Consider the following 21,802-nt stretch of genomic DNA (forward strand, 5'->3'; position numbering starts at 1 on the left):
TCCACAGCAGATCAGAAGTATGGGCTCGTTAATGTGCCCTGGGGTGTCCTCCAGCCACAGAGAACGAGAGCCCCGCATCCTTCAGAGGCACGGTTCTGAGACCCATTATTCCTCAGGGCGCCTCCAGTGAGATGGAGCCCGTTGTCACAGCCGTAACCTGCTCAATAGCTCACCTTTCACTGGCTTTCCCTTCCTTCCTGACTCCCTCCCTCCTTCTTCCCGGGATCACCTTCCAAATAAACACACCAGACCCAAGTCCCCAGTGTGGGCTTTGTTTCGGGGAAACCTGAACTAGACAAACGGTAACAGCATCTATCTGTCTGGCTCTGAGCTGAGCTGGGCTTCAGGCACCTTGAGGTCCCAGCTGGGTGGACTGTAGCTCCAGCTCCCCGGGGATAAAGCAGCCCGATTCCTACGGGGCCACCTCATAGCTGATCCCTGGCCCTCTCCCCTATAACCATGGGCACAACGCGCTCTTGGAACAGATGCTCTGGGAAGCACGGTTCTATCAAGGCTCTCCCTGCAGTGTTTGCCCCTCACCCTCGATGGCCCCAGACCATTGCTTTGTGCGAGCTTTGCCTGAAGTTGGACCATCACTCGTGTAGAGAGGGGAGGGATACAGCTGTGGCCCTGCGCTGGCTTCAGCATTCTTGGGTTTAGAAGACATTTGCTTCGAACACTCTGGTCTTTCCTCGGTGTCTGGAAGGGGGCGATTGGACACAGGGTCTTCTAGGTACAAAACCTGGGAAAGGGAAGAAGATGCCAGTACCTGCTGGCAATGGCAATGCAGTGGCCTAGGTGGCCTTGATGGTCTAGATGTTTCTGCAAAGGTCGTGTGACCCATGAGGTGTGTACTTGGAGTTGTCCAGCAGAACGGAGGTTGCTTGTTTCAGGGAGGGGCCCATTCTCCAAGGTTCAGTCACACACGCATCTTCCGTGGCCTGGCCTGGTGGCTCCTGTTGGGAGTACATACCCCGGGCCCTTCACACTCATGGGACAACTACTCACGTGGGCCTCATGGAGAGTTTTTGCATCCTCCCACCTCCATCCCATGTAAACTATTCCTGCAAACTGAAGTGCCCCTCTGGATGGCTCCAAACTCAGTCCCCTCCACCCTCTTGGTAAGAAAAGCAGAGAGGTAGATTAGGTGAGGCTCAGGATTTGCAGTCAGGAAACAGCTCTTGGTGTTTCCTTGTCTTGTTTTCAGCTGGATTCTCCTCTCCCACTCAGAGTCGGAGGGTGAGGGCATGGCCCCAGCAGGGTCCCTTGGCTATTTAATTCCTTCATTCATTTATTTAAGAAAAGGCACTAGGCAAGAGGCACATACCAGGGAAGGTGAGAGCTCACTCAGAGCTCTTGGTCTGGAGAGGGTACATGTGTGTAAGTCTGCCTCTGCTGTGGAGGAAACCTGGGGAATTGAAGAAACTGCAACGATTTCCAAAGGACTGTAAATTGTAGTGTGTCTGGTTATAGAATTGCAGGTAGGTTCCATAGAAGTCCCACAGTAGTGTCTGGCTGACCAGGTTTTGGAAATCCAAGTCTGTGACATGATCATAAATATCTCAGGTCCCGCCACCGTCCTGTGCCTTCTGTCACCGCCCCAAAGCTTCTGACATTAGGCAGAAATGACTGTTTCTCAGGGGTCTTCTCATGTCTCCCCCACCCAGCCTGGTGGGAGCCACTGTGGACCAAAACCTGCTGGTGACTGGTATACCAGGAAATTCTGAACGCCAGCCTACCAGCGAAAGGCAACATGAAAATATGCAGATTAGACAGAGATTGGATTATAGAAAACTGTCTCTGGGAAGAGAGAGAAAGGAAGAAATGTTTTTCGAGTGTTTACAAGTCTGAATTTGCCTTTGTTTACTAGAACAAAAAGTTGGCTGGTGCGTTAAGGGACTGAGAATTACACTGAACCTTGATCAACATGTTCTTGTGGGGCGGCTGATAAATAAAAATAAAGATCTTTGCCCCAAGATCAAATATATCCTTGACCTGCTTGATAGAGGTTAACAAAAGTAGTGAGATTAATGAGCAGTGATCCTGGGGCAAACTTCCTTGATTTTGTATGGGCGAACCCCCAAAATAAAACTTCGGGGCCCACCGTAGACACTGAACCTGCCCCCGACTCCACTGCATCAACCTGGTCTCTCCAGACCATCCAGGGCACACGTAGGTACATTTGACTGAAACGTTGTGATACATGACTTTTTAAACATTGGAAACCCTAAGGTTTCTCCTGTGTAGAGATAACAGTGATCCTTTCACCTAGCTGTTAATGGGTTCCCTAGAACAACGAATCAGTGTGGATATGAAATTTAGGAAGTTGGATGTGAAATTATGTCGCTCAGATCATTTCCGCACTTCAGAATCATTTTCCAGAAACCTGAGGTCTGTTCTTTTCTCTCTCGTCTCATTCATGCCCAAGACAGCCACGACCATCTAGACAATGATAAATTAATTCCCAGTTTGTATCTCTAGCCCGCATGTCTTATCTGCATGTCTCCCAATGGCTGCTCGGATGCTTCACTGCCACCCCATCCTGCAAATCTGTCCAATTCTGGTGAGCGAGACCACATTCTTCAAGATACGTAAACCGAAAGTGTAGGAATCGTTACTGACACGCCCCTCCCCCTTGTTCCTCGAGATCTGTGTATTCCCAATGCCTGTGTATTTTATCTCCTGTGTGACACTTGCATCCATCTCCTTGTTTCCATCTGTGCTCCACCCACTTTCTTAGTCTCAATACCAACCACTCAAGGCTAACTAGCTTCCTAACTAGCCTCCCTGACTTCCTCTGCTATTGCATGTCTCCAGTCCAACTTCTGCATTGCCGCCTAAACAGTATTTCTATGTGTGCATCTGATGGAGTCACCCCTTCTTAAAACCTTTGATAGGTTCCAGTTGCCTTTAGAATGAAGACCAGTTCTTCTTCTTTGTTTGTTTTTTTAAAATATTTATTTATTTATTTGGCTGTGCCGGGTCTTAGTTGCTGCACACGGGGTCTTTAGTTGTGGCATGCGAACTCTTAGTTGCTGTATGTGGGATTCTAGTTCCCTGACCAGGGATGGAATCCAGGCCCACTGTATTAGGAGCGCGGAGTCTCAGCCACTGGACCACCAGGGAAGTCCCGAAGACCAGGTTCTTGAAGGGGACTCCTGGCTTCATTGGGTCAGGTCCCGTCTGCACCTCTCCTGGCTGTTGCTGCTCAGGCCACACCTGTGTCCTTCACTGTGCATCACAGGCCGCGTCCCTACCCCACCCTCTCCTCAACACGCTGCCCCTGTGGCCTTCCGGACCCCGAGCATCCCTCGCGTCTCAGCTCAGACGTCCCTTTCTCGGCCACAACTTCCCTGACCTTCAGCTTAGACCAGGTGTGTGGTCATCTGCTCTCAGAGTGCTGCTCCATCTGTGCTAACGTGCAGCCCAGCTTGGGATTATACACTGTACGTGCCATCACCCCATCTCCTGTGTCTCCCTCACCAGCCCAGGGCTTCATCAGACCAAGAACTGTGTCTGTTTTTACCATTGGACCCTCAGCTACTTGCACGGTGCCTGGCACAATGTCCAAGCCCAATCCACGCTCATGGGGGGTGAATAAAGCAACTGAATCGCCGCCAGGAAGGGCCTTTGAGGTCTGTGCCAGCTCACCAGAATAATCTAAAATAAGCAGCTCTGGACAAAAGTACTGTATACATTTGATGCCTCGAAGTAGAATTCTAACAGAAAAGCGTGCTCTGAACCTTCTAAGGCACTTATACTAGGGAGATGGGGTCTAGAATGAATAGCTTGTCAGTTTAATAATGAGTTTGATGTTTTCTTTCCTGTAGGATTATGACTAATGTAACATGACTGTAGGTATAATTAGCCCTGGTGTTTGTACATTACCTTTTGCACCTATCAGTTTTCGTGGAAGTAAATCTTGACTCCTAAGCTGTCATTGAAGTGGATGCTGAAATCGCAATGACATCATGGTGATAATGATGCGGAATATTTACGACTGGGCTCTTTGGTGTGCGCACTTGTGATGTCTCTTCTGTTCAGCGTTACTATATCTCCATGATAATTATTAGGCTGATTATTTGTTAAAACAACACAGACCCACATTCCAGAGGAGAATTCGGTGCCATTGCGTGATAACCTGCTCTAAGCAGAGAATGATGAAAACATTGAGATTTGCTCCCAGCGATTTAGAACTAATCGTGAACGAATAATAAACTAGGTCATATAGTTAGGTCTGCGGAGAATAAGTACATCCTCTGAGCGATTAAGACCTCGGAAACCAGTACGGCTTCCAAATGGGAGAAACTCGTTAATTTCCACATACTGTGATGACCTCAGGGGAACCTCAGTCAGATTTTAGAAATGTCACAAATAAATTTAACGCTGGTATCCTGGATTAAGCAAGGGTCAAGAACACAGCGGGATGAGAAGGAGCATGTGTGTTGGCCAGGAAATAATTTGCAGGTATATTTTAAGCCTTCAGTTTGAGCACATAACTCCCATGGACAGTAATAGGAATTGAACATCCAGACAAAGAGAACCAAAATGCAAACCAATCCCCAGGGCAGAGTATAAATTAGCTACGTAAATTAAAATGGAACCAGCGATTCACTAGGTGAATGGAACCAGAGATTCGCTAGGTGAGTCTAAGAGGAGGAAGACATCTTGAAACATTAGTAAGCATCGCCTATTAAAAACTGGTCCAGGGCTTCCCTGGTGGCACAGTGGTTGAGGGTCCGCCTGCTGATGCAGGGGACACGGGTTAGTGCCCCGGTCCGGGAAGATCCCACATGCCGCGGAGCAGCTGGGCCCGTGAGCCATGGCCGCTGAGCCTGCACGTCTGGAGCCTGTGCTCCGCAACGGGAGAGGCCACGGCAGTGAGAGGCCCGTGTACCGCAAAAAAAAAAAACAAAACCAAAAAACTGGTCCAAAACTGTCCTCTCAATCCTCTTAATGCTGATGGATGTGGCATTACTCTCCGAGCAGTGTGTGTGACCAAGGAAATATACTGTTCCTGATTTTTATGCTTGGACCACCTTATACACAAATGGACATTTTTCAGGAATAGGATGCACAAACTGACATAGCTAAATATGGAAAGTCAGTACATTAATCTTGTTTAACTCCAATTCACTGAAAGCTTCAGCTTCCTACTAGTCTAATAAAAAGGAAAATCTCTTATGTTCATTCATCAGGCTGTGCCTATGCCATAAAGGCAAAATTTAATTCATGTTGGCCAAATTCTGACCCATTTAGGAGGTCTGGGAAGTAGAAAATGTTAGGTTGATTCCTTTCCCCTGTGAATTCTCCAAGTCTCCTGTTAGAGGGATTTGTAGCCAAAAATCATACCTACTTCCTCAGTTATTACATGCCTACCCTTTCATCCGAATTGCAGAAAGGGGATGTCTTTGAAATAAATCTAAGAGAGTAGTTCCCAAACCAATCTGATTAACAGAGTCCCCTGGGGAGCTTTAAAAACATACAGATTCCCGGATCCCATTGCAGATCCACTGAATCAGAGACTCTGGTGGTGGGGACAGGAACAGAGGTCCCCAGGAGATTCTGATGCAGTCAGCCTGGGCCAAAAATTAGAAGAAGCCCCAGCCTTTATCCCAAGAGAAAAAGGAAGAAAATAATCGCGGGGTGGAGTTTTAGAGGAAGGAAAGTAGCCTTTGTGGTAGCAGCTGAGTTGTAGCTCTGAGTCCAACTCAGACCCTTCTAGGTCCTCAGAGCATCCCCAGGCTCTTTACGTGGGGGTGATTCTGGTCCAGTGTGTACCTGGGCATCCAAGGCCTCAATTTGCCTTGGGTGGCTCTGGGTAGCTGCCTCCTGGAAGGAACATTCTACTCTGTCCGCTCTGCACTGCTTTCCCAAATCCAGAGCATCTTCAAGGCCCAGCAGGAGATCCACCTCTTCCATGAAAACGGCATTGAATACATTAGCTTCTTCTCCCCCTGGGCTAGTCAGAGGCATATAATTTAACACTTAATTGTTTTCTAATTGCTTCCGATCTGTTCTGTTCCCTCACCCTATTATAAGCAGCTCAAGGGCGGAGTCCGCGGTGGTTTTAACAAGGCTGCTTGCCTGCCTGGCTCACCATCCTGGCCCCAGAGCTCCAGACTGGCTTGGAGTTGGTGCTCCATGAATATCTGTTGAATTAATGAATCTGGTGATGGAATGCCCATTGGAACATTTAGTCAGAAAACCACAGCCTGAAAACAAATTACCCATAACATGCTCCATTCTGTTCCAGTCAATCAGCATTTAGTAGATATGAACCAACCGACAACCTCCTGTGTGCCAGGCACTGTCCTAGGTGCTGGGGGTACAGCAGTGAACGTCCCTCATTGTCTACTAACTGCTAACTTTTAAAGGAGGGTAAATTTGAAGCTTCTGAAATTGCTCCTACAGGTCCTGTAAAATATGAAAAACAGGACAGAGATCAGTTCAATAAGAACCATTATCTCCGAGAAACATAGGATGACAATCCGGTGCCTGTAATTGGATTTTGCAATATTATTGTGCAAAGTAGCCCAGTGACAGCTGGATTTCTTCCCTTTCAAAGCCCTCCTCATCACTTTTTCGGAGTGATAAAGGCCTCTACAAAAAAGGCATTGTCACTCATTTTCGGTTTTGTATATTTTATGTTAAAAGTTTCGCTCTTTGGCAGCGTGCGCAGAACAGGGCCGAGTCTTGCCCATTGGCCATCGGTGTCCTCTGATGTCAGCTCTTTGTGTGTGAAGAATTCTAGAGCTGAGATGTCAAGACTTCACTGTGGGCAAGTTGATCTGAAACCATCCAAGACTTGGTGATTTTGGTCTAAAGGGATAACGGTGTTAATTTTGCAGAAACCAATTCTCTTTTTCTGTTCAAGGTGATTTTGGTTTTGAAAACGTGGTGAATCTGCGCCTCCTGCTCTGCGTTTCCGCTCTAAGCGTTGTCCTTCTGTGCACACACGGGCGTCAGCAGCCCCAGAATCTCAGCCTGACCCGCTGCCCCTCCTCAGCACGTGGCTCTGGCTGCTCAGGCTCGTGGTAATTACCGAACGAACTGATTGAGGGAGAAGCAGCCCACAGAGATTTCTACTGCCAAGCAATTAGGGCCGGAGAAGTTCCATAGACCATTAGTGTCACTTTGGGGAACAGGATTTTACAGACATGGTGGCAGGCACTTGAGCCGAAGTCCTGTGTCTTTTCAAGTAGGAATGAATGTCAGAAAAAGAGAGGAAGGGACGGAGATGTGAATGAGAAAACAGAGGGAGAGAAATTCATCCAAATAGGGATGAGGGGGAAAGGTAGAGAGAAAGAGAGAGAGGCTTAGGCTGGGGCAGTTTTCTATTTATCAAAGAAGACAGCCAGGGTACTCACTTAAAGGATCAAGGAGTTGTTTTGACCCTGTAGCTATCTCTGAGTAAGTTGCTATCCAAATGACACCACCGATGTGTCTCTCCCATTGGCTTCCCTAGGTTGGGGGCCATTTGCTCTCAGGCTGCCCCTGAGTCCCCGGCAGGGGACTTCCTATAATGGGGCACCTGGTGTTTCATCTCATTCCCTTCGCCAGGAGTCCAATCATTCTTCCCAGCAAAGGTAGCTTGGTGAAGTTTTGGTAGTTACTTTGAGGCATTAGTAAACTGGATTTGGTTTCAATAAATGGTCTCTCTCGTGAGGTAGCATTGAGATCAGGCTCAGAGAGGCAGGGAAATGACTTGTTTTCTCCTATCATGCTCAAAATACATTTGAATATATCGGTTTTCTGGTTTCTTTGAATAGAGGTGCCACCACATTGTACCAAGGCAGGAGTCAGACCCGTCCCTGGGTAGTGTCCAGCATGGATTTCTGATTTGATGTTATTCTGATTTCTGTACACCTGGATTTCCTGATTTGATGTCATTGTACATCTTCAGTAAGAGCAATTATTATATGACAAAATAAACAAGACCTCATTTATTTATTTATTTATGGCTGTGTTGGGTCTTCGTTTCTCTGCGAGGGCTTTCTCTAGTTGCGGCGAGTGGGGGCCACTCTTCATCGTGGTGTGCGGGCCTCTCACTGCTGTGGCCTCTCCCTTTGTGGAGCACAGGCTCCAGATGCGCAGGCCCAGCGGCCATGGCTCACGGGCCCAGCCGCTCCGCGGCATGTGGGATCTTCCCGGACCGGGGCATGAACCCGTGTCCCCTGCATCGGCAGGTGGACTCTCAACCACTGCGCCACCAGGGAAGCCCTAATTTTGTTTTTTTAAGTATTGCATTCAAACGTTGTTTATTGTCATTGAGTTTTTGGTGCTCGGTTCCATTTTGCACCGGAAGCCAGTAAGACTCACCTCACTCTCCCCCTGGCCCTGCTCTGGGGAGGGGAAGTGGCATTTACTCCCACCCTCCTGGGTGCAGCTTACAGTTATGGAACAGGCTTTGTGGTGGGACGGACTTGCATTTGGATCTCAGCCTCAGCTGTGTGACCTTGGACAGGACACTAACCTCTCTGAGCCTTAGTTTCATTCACCGTCACCTGGGGATACTAATCCAAGCCCTCTTAGGAGGGTTTGCCGTGGGTGCAAAGTTAACCAATAGGGTGTAAGCGCAGTGGGTAACTCAGGGCCTGGTACAGGGTGAATTCAGTGAAGGACCCTGCACCTGGCAGTGCATTTGGGCATCAGATGGGAAGGGTGAAAAGGCAGGGCTGTCCCACAGGGTCCCTGCACTGGGCCTTTTGTTCCCTGTGGGTTTGGGTGCCTTCTCTTTCTAGGTATGAATGATCCGGGGCAGCCCGAGGACCCCTCCACGTGTCCCCCATCACCCACTGCACCCAGCGGCCAGGGTGGGGCCGCAGGCTTCCCCTGCTCCGGGCGCCACTTCTGGCTCCCCACGTGCCTGTCCCCGCCGCACACAGGAGGCCCCTTCGTCTGTGCCCACACCTGACTCGCACGGGGAGGTGTGGTGAGCGCTGCTGGGCGTGGCCAGGGCCCCCTCAGCAGCGACAGCAGTAGTCGTACCTCTTCCAGAAACTGCCTCGTAAACCGCTTCGGGGTCTGGGCGGCCCTGGGTGGCGTTTTTCCTTTCCTTTCCATGCTGGTGTTTAAAGGCAGGCTGCTCTTCTGTGCCAGGCAGAGACTCTGGGTCAGTCTTGGGTCGGCTCCCTGCTGCTCTGGCTGCAGGGGACCGGTCACCACGCTGGCCCCCTGCAGAGCTGTCCAGTGCGAGCTGTCTTCCCCCCGACACCACACCCAAAGGCTCCAACGTGAGTGCAAACCTCTCGGTCCCCTGCCACTTAGGAGGGTCACCTTGACGTCAGCTCCTTTGTTCCCAGAGCAGGTGCTGCCCCATCACTGGCCCTGGCCCTTCTCCCAGATGCAAGGCTGCTCAGAACTACTGGTTTTCTTAACCATCCCTAGGCTTCCATCCGGGGGGAGACAGGAATCACGTTTGCATTTGGAACGGGGATGACAGTGAAACCCGCTCGCTCAGCATGTCGGGATGTGACAGCCCTGAACGAGATGGGCTCCTTCTCAAAAAGCCCTGGGACCCGTCACTGGGGGGCCCTGGCACTAGGGGGCTCCTGGCCTGGGGCTGAGGTGGTACTGGCAGTAAGATTTGAAGCCGGTTGTCAGCACAGCTGAAAATTGGAGTGTGCTGACTGAGGTGTTCTTTCTGGCTGTCCAAGGAGCTTTGTGTTTTTCTCTCCCCATCCCTACCACCCGGGCATATGGTAGGATGACACTTTCTTGTCTTCTTGAACTCGGGCATTTGTGTCCAAGTGGCTGGGTTGCTTCTGCATGTAAGTTTTAAAAGCCTGTGCTTTGCTTTGCAGCATCCTTTCCCTTTGCCATGGTAACTGGCAATGTCCTAGATAGTGGTCTCCCCGTCCCACTGTCCACCCCTCCCTCCAGCCTGGGTCCAGGAGTGGGATGTGGGCGTCTGGCGTTGGGGTTTGTGTGCCACTGCAGTGTGACCCAGCCCGTGGGGACTTCGGTACTGACCCACCCCTCCCGACTCCTTGCTGACCACAGTGAGAGGCAGGAGGAAACACAGTGCCCACCCCTCCCCTTGCGGACCTGCAGTTTCTCCTTGTGAGACGCAAAGGGACGTCTCTGCTGGGGTCAGAGGGGCACGTGAAAGCATGGCAGCCGCTGCTCTCTACGTGCCCACGTCTCCCTCATCTTTGAAAACTTAGATGAAATATTGTTTACTCCATGAAGTCTTCCAAAAATAGGGTAGACAGGTTTAGCACATAAAAACCCAGGACACACAGCTAAATTTGCATGTCAGACAAACAGTGCTAAACAATACATCATTTTTTTAGTATAGGAATGTCCCAAGCAATATTTGTGACATACTAAGAAAATGTTCATTGTTTATCTGACATGCAAACTTAACTGGGCATCTAGTGTTTTATCTGGCAACCCTATCTGTAAACCTCTCTTGACTCTAAACTACATAGCATCGGAGGTCTATCTATCATTTTCTATCTGGTGCTGTAATCATCGTGACCCCACTTCATCTGTCCCATGGGACTTCCGGCTCCTTGAGGGCACACCCATATCTGATGCAACTTGGTATCTCCCTCAGCACCAAGCCCCGACCTCCCTCACACAGCACAGGTATTCATTCAACGAAACAGTTGGTTTTGATGTGGCAAAAGGCTTTGAGAGGTACTCAAAGAAAAACAATCAAAAGTGCGAAGTATTAGACATTTCTGTACTTTTCTGTTCTCCTGCTTCCTTCCAAATGTTAGGAATATCCAGCACTTTACACCCCGCCGTGAGCATGGTTCTAGCAGCTGGTATGAAAGCCTGGCATCTTTTTCAGGTTGTGCTCATCTTTCCCAGCAGACCCTGTGCAGGAAACTCACCCGTTCCTCCAGGGACCTCCAGGGATCTCCAGGGTCCCTACATCACCCCGGGAAGGTGCACAGCAAATGCAGTGTCCCAGGGGCAGGAAGCACACCTCGGAAAAGTGAGCATCTCACGGAGGGTCAAATGCCCGGGGGCCTTCCTGTGCGTCCGGCACCTAGGCTGACCCCCGAGGCACCTCTGCTGATGCAGGTTCTGCTAAAGACACTTGAGAATGAAGCGACAGGTGACCGCATGGGAGGCTGCTGGGCTGAGGGTCCTGCCGGCCTCCACTCGGTCAGTGGCGCCTTTTCGGGGGGGCACACTACCCCACCTCGAGCCTTGCAGACCATCTCCGAGGTGCTGAGGTCCCTGCAGGCTGCACTCTCGCCAGCATCTGCGTTTTGGCCCTCAGAGAAGTGCCACTGGGCAGCTGCCTCTCACCTCTCTTCCATACCGTGTCTGTTCACCCTCCTGTCACAGAAGCTTCGCCCAGCACTGAGGCCCCGACCGGCTGGCCATGGCCTCCCCAAGGCTCCTGGGGCAGTGGCGGGGCGGAGGAGGGAACTAACCCAATTTCCAGAATCATGAAATTTTAGACTACGACCACTGCTGGTAGTAGCCAATCTGATGCCTCAAACCCAACTCAAAGGGGTAAACTTTCATAGACGTTCATGCAGCCAGTGCATTTCTCTACATTGCAATATTTCCGCCACATTCATTCCAGTTCAGTTCTCCCCCGTCTCCATAACAACCTATATCCCAGAATGAGCGGAGAGGGAGAGAGCTGTGACCAACAGAACTGGAAGGGGGTGCTCTGGGTATTTCTTTATGGGGTTTTCTTACCTTCTTGTAGGCCCTTGATTTAGTATTTAGTCCCCCAAACGGGCCACAATGGATCGAGGGGTCCCCAACATTCTCAGCACTTAGGTCCATATGAATGTTCCCTCATAGCCAGCACCCATACAACGTGTGCGCACAAGGCAGGCACGAGAATACACAGCCTGTGTACAGAAAGGGGGAAGGAGCTCTGGTTACTCACTAATGCACTAGTTCTCTCCTCTCTCACGCACACACCCCGTACTATCATAAAGCATGAAAGCGTGACAGTGTCATCTTACCTGGTGGCATTAGCCCAAAAGAATTCCCAAAGGAATCAAACACACTACTCAAAGGACCCAAAAAGGCAAAGGGGAGGGTCCTGCTGCAGTGTAGCCGACACCTCCTCCCCACAAAGGCCCAGGGGAGGGGCTTGGGGAACTCTGCCCTACACAGCAGGGAGACGTGCAAGAGCACAGCTGCCCCCCAGAACACCCCCATGAACAAACCCCCATGGAACCCTCAGCCCTTGCACAGGGCCTGGCATGCAGCGTATACGTGCTGAATGAATGAGGGAGGGAGGGAAGGAGGGAAGGAGGGAGAGAGGGAGGGAGAAAGGAAGAGGGAGGGAGGGAGGGAGGGAGAGAGGGAGAGAGAGGGAGGGAGGGAGGGAGGGAGGGAGGAAGGAAGAGGGAGTGAGGGGGAGGGAGGGGGAGGGAGGGAGAGAGGGAGAGAGAGGGAGGGAGGGAGGGAGGGAGGGGGAGGGAGGAAGGGAGGAAGGGAGGGAGAGAGGGAGAGAGGGAGGGAGGGAGGGAGGGAGGGAGAGAGGGAGGGAAGGAGGGAGGGAGGGAGAGAGGGAGGGGGAGGGAGGGAGGGAGAGAGGGAGGTGGAGGGAGGGAGGGAGAGAGGGAGGGAGGGAGAGGGGGGAGGGAGGGAGGGAGAAAGGGAGGGGGAGGGGGAGAGAGGGAGGGAGGGGGAGGGAGGAAGGGAGGGAGAGAGGGAGAGAGAGAGGGAGGGAGGGAGGGAGGGAAGGAGGGAGGGAGGGAGGGAAGGATGTGCATTTTCCCTTCTGCTCCTTTTCTTCCCTGAGCTCACCTGTCCTTGACGTGGAACAGGGCCCATTCAGAAGCTGAGGTCAGGATGTGGATGTGGGGAGATGCCTCAGGATCGGGTGTTCCAGATCTCCAACGACGCTGGGTCCCATTTCCCTTTGAATTTTCATTTTCCTCTCGGCGCCTTGCACATACTCCTTGATCTCTGCCCCAGGATCAGCCCTGGCACGGGACAGAGCCATCCCCCTCAGTTTCCCTGCAGCACTCCCCCCGCCCCCCCTTATCAGATAAATAAACAATTTCTACTGGAAATGAGGCTTAAAGGCAAAAAGGCCTATATCTAGCACCACGTATCAACTAAGTAAAACACGAATACAAGGACTTCTGTTCTTTTTTTTTTTTTTGCGGTACGCAGGCCTCTCACTGTTGTGGCCTCTCCCATTGCGAAACACAGGCTCCGGACGCGCAGGCTCAGCGGCCATGGCTCACGGGCCCAGCCACTCCGCGGCACGTGGGATCTTCCCGGACTGGGGCACGAACCCGTGTCCCCTGCATCGGCAGGCGGACTCTCAACCACTGCACCACCGGGAAGCCCAAGCCTTCTGTTCTTAAAAACCCTCTTGGCCATTGCCACCAACTCCTGCTCTGGCCTCCCGCCATGTCACCTCCTTGCCCATGTCCTCTCCTCCAATTTTTCCCCACCTTAAACTCCTGCTCACATGAAGCTGTGGCCAGGAGGGGCTCACGGGGCAGGGCTTCTTGGATCCTGGCCGTGTTCCCTGTCTTAACTTCGGTGCTGGTTACGTGGGTATTTGCCCTATAATAGTTTTTTAAACTGAACATACATGACCAGCTCTTCTATAGGGACATCTCACATACAAAAGAGGGTTCATTCATTCATTCAGGCATTCATTCATTCAAGAAGTATTCCTTGAGTGCAGGCGCTGCGCGCAGGCTCAGTGCAGGTTCCCTGATAAATCAGACACGGTCCCTACCCAGCTGGCGTTTACAGTCTGGTAGGTGAGGCAAACAATGAGCAAATAAATACAAATTAAATATATAATTACAAAGTGCGGTAAGGGCGTTGAAGGAAGTAAAGAAGGCTGTGAGAGAGTAACAAGGGGGACTGAATTGAGCGGTGTGTGTGTGTGCGTGCGTGTTTATGTATGTAAGCAAAGCCGAGGAAGACGTCTTCATGGAAGGCTGACAATCTCTCAGCCAGGCTGCACTGGGCAAAATAGGTGGTAACGACCAACCCCCAAATCTCTATGGTGTAGCCCATTAACATGTTACTTTTCACTCACATTAGATCAGCGGAGGGTCTGTGCAGCTCTAGGACAGCTGCCTTCCACATGTGGCTCCGGGTCCAGGAGGCTTTGATCTGACGGCACCTCCCCATTAACTTGTCTCCCAGAGCAGCGGGGCAGGGAGCCGAGCGTGGAGGAATGCACGCCCGCTCTTAATGCGTCTGCTGGGGGTGACGCATGTCACTTCCCCGACATTGCGCTGGACACAGCAAATAGCACAGCCAGGCCTAACTTCAAGGGGACATGAGCCCAGGAGAGAGAACGGGAAATCTTGGTGAGTGCCAGTAACGTCCACCCCCTCTGCTCTGGCCAAGAGTGGGGAGAAGGGCATTCCGGGGCGGGGGGAAAGAGCTCAGAAACGGGGGGTGAGGATGGGGGTGGGGCGGAGGGAGGGAAGTGAGCAGAGGTAAAGTGGTGAGAGTTGATTAAAGTGGTGGTCAGGGCTCAGATCGTTTACGGGAAGGGTTATGGATTCTATCATATCCTATTCTGTGCTCTTATGTACAACTGAAGGTTTTAAAGCAAGGGGTGTATAATTTATTGTTTAAAAAGGTGGTTTGCATTATTGTATGGAGAAATGGATGAAGAGGCCATTGAAATAGTGCAGGCTAGAAATGATGGTGGCTTAGAGCAGGATAGTAGAGATGGAGAGAAACGGTATAATGGAGAGATATCTTGGGGGTAGAATTGATGAAGTCGGGTGATGGATTGGGATGAAGCGAGGAGAAGGGTCAAGGATGACAGCAAATCTTCTGACTTAAGCAACTTAATGGAGATGCCGTGTGTGAAGGCAGGGAGGTTGTGGGAGGAGGAGATTCTGTGTGTGTGTGTGTGTGTGTTTGTGTGTGTCTGTGTCGGGAAGAGCTCTACTGATGTACAGTGCAGGTAGAGATACCTATAGAACACCCAGCAGGGATGTCAGGGGGGCAGCTGGATACGATACCTGGATCTCTGGGGCATCAATATTAGATGAGCCAAAGCCTCACTGGGGCTCTTACAGGAAGCCGGAGACTGACGGGACAGTACTGGATTCTCTCTCTTCTCACCCAAAGGCCTTTCCCCAAGTACAAGAGTTACTGCCGGTTTTAAAATGTAGTGTATGAATAGGAAACCTGAGGCACAGTAAGACCAATAGATCAGGAGCTGACTGCCATTGAAAGATGACTTATTACTCACAGTTTCCAAGCGGAGGGGATGTGCCAGCCCCGGCAGGCAGGGCCACATGGGCTGCTGCGCAGGCAGAAGGAGAGGGGGAGTCTCAGGCCAGAGCCTTGGTTGTGGCTTCCTAGGGAAGGAAAGGCGGAGGCAGGGCCAGCAGGCTTAGGCTTGGCCAGCGTGGGTGATTTCAGGGGGCTCTGGGGCATAGGCTCTCCCTGGGTGTCTGGTCCTGGCCCCCGGGCTATTCGGGCAGGTAGAGAATGGCCCAGGGTCTGAGAGCCCATAACGGAGGTGGTGGAGATGTGGGCTCTGGATTAGTCAGTTTGCGTTTGAAAAGCATGTTGCTCACTAGCTCTAGAGCTTGATTAACCCTGGGGGGTCAGTCCCTCCAGGGTCAGCAAAACCCCTCTGGTCAAGGCCTCAGAATATAGAAAATAAAAGGCCTGGTCACGGAACTGCCACCCTGTGTAACAGATTCCCACACTGTGCCCCTCAAGGTGGCCTAAAGTTCAACCAGGCTTAGAGGAGGACTGTTTAATGGCATTTTTAAAAGCATTTGTGAGCTATGCTGTTAAGAGATATCCCAACATGTTCCCCACCCAACACATTTGTCAGCTGTCTCGGCCCAGAGCCCCATATAACCACAGTATATATATATATCCACCCCACTCCCGACCAAACAAATACCTTTCTTGGCCTCAGTGACTCTGTAAATGAAGTCAGCGTAGCCCAAACACATGGAGAAAGATGGAAAAGCCTTGGTTTTATATTTAATTCTATTTTGCTCTTCCGAGAAGTGGTATGTTTTTGTGAGAGAGATGGGTTGCCTGGGAGATACGGCTCTCAGGCCAGAATTTCAGTTGTCTGCAAAGTAGCATGGATGTCATTTAAGACGTTCTCAGACAATGGAAAGATGGAGAAGAGACACTTGGATAGAGGGAGATGCAGAGGCTGCGGCCTGGTGTGACTGCCCCGCACACCCCTGCTGTGTACGCCAGACGGCAGGGTTCATGACGCAGATGCCTAAGTAGGTCAAGGTGCCCACAGCGACTGCCCTGGAACTGCTCACTCCCCAGGAGTGGGGGGCGGCTTGCCAGCTGCCGGCTACAAGGCTTTCTGCTCACTCAAAGAGCCCTGGACCCTGGGCTCCCGAGCTGCTGAGGGACAGTATGTTGGTTGGTCATGTAGCTCCATGGACTTGGGGCAGGGGAACCAGGGCAAATGTGTGGACACTCTGTGGAGTGAGACTGTTGTGAATAATAGTTTTTCAGGGCTTCCCTGGTGGCGCAGTGGTTGAGAGTCTGCCTGCCGATGCAGGGGACGCGGGTTCGTGCCCCGGTAGGGGAGGATTCCACATGCCGCGGAGCGGCTGGGCCCGTGGGCCATGGCTGCTGGGCCTGCGCGTCCAGAGCCTGTGCTCCGCAACGGGAGAGGCCACAACAGTGAGAGGCCCGCGTACCACAAAAATAAATAAATAAATAAATAAATAAATAATAGTTTTTCATCTCTGATTCCGGCATCTCGTGTCCGGGAAACGTCTTAGCTTGAAGGTGAGGTAAAATCACAGACCCTCCGCAGGTCTGGACATGAGAAAGCACTGTTGCATCAAGTATAACGGTGTGAGTTACAAAGCAGCCGTCAGTCCACTGAACAGGGAGACCTGGGCTGAGGTGAGAGGGACTCCTAAACATTGATGGCTGTTTTAACAAGGAGGCCAGCACCTGTTTCATTAGGATTCAAGGCTGTTGCGCATAAGACGACATGAACCTACAAGAAAGAATCAAAATATAGTCAGAACACTTCTTTCTGCATTCCTTAGGATTACAGTGTTCCCGGCAAATTAAGGATGCTTTGTTTTAAAGATGTGTAGAGACGTGGATGGACTTAGAGACTGTCATACAGAGTGAAGTCAGTCAGAAAGAGAAAAACAAATATCGCATATTATAACGCTTATATGTGGAATCTAGAAAAATGGTAGAGATGATCTTATTTGCAAAGCAGAAATAGAGACACAGACGTAGAGATCAAATGTAGGGCTACCAAGGGGGAAGGGGGGGTGGGATGAATTGGGAGATTGGGATTGACATATATACACTATCGATACTATGTATAAAATGGATAACTAATGAGAACCTACTATATAGCACAGGAAACTCTGTTCAGTGCTCTGTGGTGACCTAAATGGGAAGGAAATCCAAAAAAGAGGGGATATATGTATACATATAGCTGATTCACTTTGCTGTACAGTAGAAACTGACACAACATTGTAAAGCAACTATACTCCAGTAAAAATTAATTTAAAAAAAAGATGAAAACTCCTAGGGCAAGAAGGGGTCACTGGGAAGGAAGAACTTAAACTTAATAATGATCTGTGGGGTGATTTTCTGGAGAGGAAACATGCTTTGTTCAGGTGGCGATCTTCCTGGGGAATTCCATGGAAGCCAGGGAAGACAGCTTCCCCAGTCAGCCCCCCACCCAGGGGTCGTCTCGCATTCGTCCAGGCAGGTGGCTGGAGACAGCACTGGTAATGGGTGGACGGTGGGCTAGCCCAGAGCTGCCCTGCCACCCCGAGAAGCTGTCCCTCCATCACCGTGGTCCCTGGTCACTGCAGGGGGCAGAACACACACGACCCCTCCCTTCCTTTCATCTCCTCCAAGCATGTCTCTGTTGCACCCGTGTTCAATTTTAGCCTCAACATCTGTCCTTCACCACAGGCTCCTCACATCTCTGTGGGAATTTAATGATCAAGAGATGAAGACAGACCCCATGTGAAGGGATGATTCACACCCTTTCACTTGACAATCTCAGTCTCAAACCTGCCAGGGAGTGATTTGTGATGTAGCTATTTTTTCCCAAGTTCAGAGTGAGGGCAGCCAACGGAGGACCAGGTGGGTATCTTTGTCTGTTTTGGCTGCTATAACAAAAACCACAGACTGGGTGGCTTACAAACAACAGAAACTTATTTCTCACAGTTCTGGGGGCTGCAAGTCCAAGATCAGGGTGCCAGCATGTCAGGTGAGAGCCCTCTTCCAGGTTGCAGATTTCTGGTTGTGTCCTCACATGGTTACAACAGCCAGGGAGCTGGGAGCTCTCTGAGCATCTTTTATAAGGGCACTAATCCTATTTATGAGGGCTCCACCCTCATGACCTGAGCACCTCCCAAAGCCTTCATCTCCAAATACCATCATGTTTCAGCGTTAGGATTTCAACATATGAATTTTGGGGGGACACAAACATTTAGGCCACAGCAGTAGGAGACTAAATGTCTCTTGCCTGGTGACAAAGACTTCTAACTGGTTTCCACTCTTGTCCCTTTCAATTTCTTCTCTTCACACCAGCCAGAGTGAACCCGTTGAATTGTAAGTCAGACCAGGATCCTCCAATGTTCAGGAAACTCAATGGCATCCAACCTTATTACTCAAAATAAATAGCAAAGTCCTAGCATGTGTCTTAATGTGCACACGTGAGCCACCGAGAATCTTGTGAAGATGCAGATCCTGACTTGGGCCTGGGGTAGGGCCTGAGATTCTGCATTTCTATCAAACTCGGTAGTTGTTGGGTGTACTATTAATCTCTCTCATGATGGGTGAGGAATTAGATATACTTTCACCAATCATAGCAGGTGCCCAAATGTTTTTGAACAAATTACAAGTAAGAACTGAGTACTCTCTGTGCCAGGGACTGGACTAAGTGTTATACTTACCTTATTTTCATACTTCTGTGATGGTTAGTTTGGTCAACGTAGCCAGGCCATAGTACTCAGTTCTTTAATCAAAGACTAATCTAGGCTTTGCTGCGAAGGCATTTTGTAGATGTGGCTAACATCTGCTATCAGTTGCTCTTAAGGAAAGGGGATTACCCTCCGTAAGACGGGTGGGCCTCATCCAATCAGTTGAAAGGCCGTATGAGCCAAAACTGAGGTTTCCTAGAGAAGAAGAAATTCTTCAGAGTATCAACTCCTGCCTGAGTTTCCAGCCTGACTCATGGCTTCTGACTTGCCAGCCCCCATAATCCTGTAAGCCAATTCCTTAAAATAAATCTCTTAATATATATGAAGGATATATCTATATATAGAGATGGAGATATTCTGTTTCTCTGGAGAACCCTGATACATCTAACAATTCTATGATTAGCTCCGTTTTGCAGTTGAGGAATCTGAGGCTCAGAGATGTTGAGTTAGGGGATTTCCTCCAAGTCCCAGTTAGTAAGAGGTAGAGCTGGGTCTGTCTGTTTCCAAAATCTGTGGTTTAAGTGCCCCAATCCATGGCCTCACCAGGGCAGCTGAAATAAAAGAAGTCCAGCCAGGGAGGGCTGGGGAAATGAGTGCTGAAGTGTGTATGTCAGCTCTGTAGTCATTCCTGAAGGGTTCCTAGGAGTTTGAGTTGAAGATGGACTCTTGATTCTTGGAGAACCAGCTTCTTCACAACCTGGACGTCGCGGACAAACCAATGCTGGCTGCTGCTCCACTCTTTCGGCCGCCGCTCACCCTGTGGGCATCCCGGCCAGCCTGACCCACCTGCCCCTCCATCAGCACCCGGACCACACGCGTCCCCAGCACACCTGCTCCCCACTGCAGGGTAACTGCTCCCCCACGGTCCGTCTCCCCCACGTTTCTGTCTCAAGGGCAGGACCATGTGTTCATCTCCATCACCGGGGAATTCCAGACACACGGCTCAGTGCTTGGCACGTACTTCTCCCCAGTAAGCATGTGTTGAAGGAAGTCATGAATGGCTGCTGTGAATGTTTCCACTTTGCAGGGTGATTTGAACTTGTCTCCATCCTCCATTTCTGGGAAAGTGCTGAAAAGGGGCCAGTAGCCCCATGACTTGCAGTCATTATGGAAGCAGATCTCAGATTTCAGCTGTTGTTGAGCTGCCAGTGACTGCACAAGCAACCTGCTGCTTATTATCAGCGAAGACCTTGCCTGGGGCCTCCAAGGGCCGGGAAGGCACAGCCAGAGACACCAACCTGCTCCTGGGTGGTCTTCACCCAGGAAATCCACGTTCACTGCACCCCCGTTGGAGTGCACCGTCAGAGTCAACAACCTAGGGACGGATTTGCAAAGGCCTGTCATCGAGTATATAACAAGGGCAAACCTTTAGAAAATGCGCATTCCTTTAGACTCAGTAAACATCCGCAGGACAGGCAGAAACCAGCCCTTGGGATAGAGTGAGCTGGGCCAGACAAGGGTAGGGAGTGCTCGGTGTTTGTCATGTGACTGTCGGGCTGTCGCCCAGAGTCGGCTGGGGAATTCTCAGAGTCGAGTGATCTGGTGTGACATGTAAAATCATGATATAGTAAAAAGAGCCCTGGTTTGGGAGTTTGATGATCTGGGCAAATTCTTAAACCCTCCAGGTCTTAATTTCATTATTAGGGTAATTGGTCATCAGGGGCTTCCCTGGATGTTAAGGCAGGATTGCCTCGAACCTCCACTCGGGCAGCATGGATGTCCAAAATCCTCGCTGAGTTTGTGCAAAGCCCTGGGGACCTCCCCCCTCGGTTCCCTCTCCCTCTCACCCGGCAGCAGCTTGGATCCCAAACTCAGCCACAGCAGTCGTTTCCCCATACACTCCGCTCTTGCTAAGATCTGTCCGCCACAAGGTGGTGAGTATGGGGGGGTCCACACCGGCATCACCTCCACCTCTACTCAGTGCTGCACCTGAGACCCCGGAACTTTGGATGAACCAAGGCTACCCGGCGCTCTGCTCTAAGACGGGGCAGATCCTCGCTGGCACCAGGGGGCCCCACTTGTGTGCTCACGTCTTCCAGAGGGTTTGACTAAACCACCAGTGCCCTGAGATGCTGGCCTGGGAGACCAAGCTGGTGTCCCTTGCCAGGCCACGTGCAGGAGCAGCTTCCCTCACTTCCCTCGGACCGCAGAGCCACATGGGGCCCCTCTGCTTAATCTTCTCCCAGTGTGGGTTCTTTAATGCCTTGGTGAACATGGTCGCGGTTGTGGTCCTGTTCTCCCAACATGTGGGATGAATACTGGGGTGGATGCCGCTCAAGTTCAAGGGCCTCCACTGCAGAGGAACAGGCGAATGAACCAGGAAAACTGATTCCAGGGCAAGTTCCAGAATGGACCAGCTGTGTGACTTTAGGCAAGTCTCCGACCTCTTGGAGCCTCAGTTTCCACTTAAGATGGCAAAAGAGCCACGTTTTCCATTCCCTCCACAGGTTGGGTGAGGCTCAAACGAGCTAACATATGTGAAAGAACACACTTTATTTCACACGCAATCTCAATATACGGTGTTACAAAAACACAAAGCACACAGAGGGAGCTTATCTCTCAGTGTTCACATTTAAGATTCTCCTATCTCTGCCTGGAATGGAGGTGTGGAGGGGGGTGAGCTCAAATTTTGCCATTTTTTATCCAGAGAAACTTGGAATAAAATCTGACAATTGCTCACATAAGGAGGAAGCTGAAAGCATCAAGATAGTTAATGCTTGGTCAGATGCTCATCTTAGAAAGTGTTTGAATGATGTGACTGGGTTTGGGGTGGATTTTTTGAAATGTCCAAAGGATGCACACCCGGGCTAGAGCTTCTGTGGCTCTTGTCACAGATACGCTTCCTTTCCCGGCTCTGGCCGTGCACATCCACTGGCCAGTGTCCATGCTGGCAGGTGCACCATGAACCC

Source organism: Mesoplodon mirus, assembly GCF_964341445.2.
Source record: "Mesoplodon mirus genome assembly, chromosome: 17".
Taxonomy (NCBI): Eukaryota; Metazoa; Chordata; class Mammalia; order Artiodactyla; family Ziphiidae; genus Mesoplodon; species Mesoplodon mirus.